Genomic DNA, 1575 nt, shown 5'->3' with positions numbered 1-1575 from the left:
CTAGTAGTATAAGACTAAGCTAGATAATAAAAAGTATTCTAAGTATAAGAATAGTAGTAAAAAAGTCCCTTTATTAATTAACCTAAATATTAAGCTAATTTTAATTAAGTACTTTTAGCTTAATAATACTTTAAAAGAACTAAAGGTATAAGCTAGTAAAAGTAGAAAGTACTAAAACTTTATTAAAGGCAGTAAGGTAAACTTTAAAGAGAGTAATTCTATATATAACTTAGAGGTTTATTAGAGGATTACTTAGAATTAGGATAGTAATTTTATGTTTTTACTAAAGTTCTTTCTAAAAAAGGTAGAGGTTTAATTAATTAGTTTCTTTATCTTAAAGATAATAGTAATAAGGTTAATAGCTAACTTAAGCTTCTTAAGTAAGGTAAGCTAGAGTTTTTAAGGTAAGGAAAATAGTAGTTATAGACTTCTTTTTATAGTTATTAATTACCTTAGTAAAGTAGCTATAAGTAGTATAATTTCTTAATACTTTCTTTTAATCTATTTACCCCTTATACCTTTATATAGAATTAGTAAAAAAGGACACTTTAATTAAAGAAGCTTATAAAGGTATATCCCTAGTGTTAACTATTAATTAGTAGTATACCTAGTGTACTTAAGCTATCTTTAGCTAGTAGTAAGTCCTAAAGATTAAAAGTAATTTTATTTTATAAGGTATCTTTATCTAAGGAAAAGTATAGTCCTTTAGGTATCTTAGTAAATTTCTTTAACTAATTACCTATATATATAGCTTTAGTAATTAGATCCCTAAAGAGTATAGTAAGCTAATATAATATACTTATAAAAAAAACTAAATAGATTTAGTAAGGTCCTTACTAATAGTAGTTAAGCTTTTATAATATAAATATATTAATCTTTCTTTAAATATTAAAGATAAGGACTAGATCTTTTTACTAAAGTTAGGTTAATTAAAGTAAATGTAAATAGCTTTTATTAAACTAATTATATATATAGGCTTTTTACTGAGTAATAATCTTTATAGTGTATTTATAGTCCTAGTTAAGCTTTTAAAAAGCCTAAAGGTAAGTTTATACCTCCTCTTTAGGTATCTAGATAAAGTCCTAATTAAAAACTATCTAAGTAGTAGTATACTACTTAATTAAAGTAATAGTATAATAATTATAAATAAAGTAAAAAGGCGTATACCCTAAAGAAGCTCTAATAGTAGTTTAATTTATAAAGAGAGTAGTTAGAAGTAGGGGGTAAATATCTTTTTAGCCTTAGTCTAACTAAATATAAAGTGTATATATAATTAGCTAATATCTCTTCTTAAGAAGCCTATTTACTTATAGGTTATATACTAATATAAGCTTATAGTACGTCCTATAGCGTTAATTTAACTTAGTAACTACACTTATATTCTTTTATCCCCTATTAATAATTAAAGTGCTATAAAGCCTATAATAGTAAATAATATCCTCTTAAAGAAACTTTACTATATTCTTAAAGGTAGCGTTCTTAAGGATCCTTACCTTAATGTAGCTAGAAAATTTATAATAAGCTTTAATAACTTTTTATTTACTAATATACTATATATTTAGGTAAACCTAAGTA

Source organism: Colletotrichum graminicola (assembly GCF_000149035.1).
Source record: "Colletotrichum graminicola M1.001 genomic scaffold supercont1.56, whole genome shotgun sequence".
Classification (NCBI taxonomy): domain Eukaryota; kingdom Fungi; phylum Ascomycota; class Sordariomycetes; order Glomerellales; family Glomerellaceae; genus Colletotrichum; species Colletotrichum graminicola.
The sequence above is the reverse complement of the archived record's forward strand: the minus strand, read 5'-3'. Positions refer to the sequence as shown.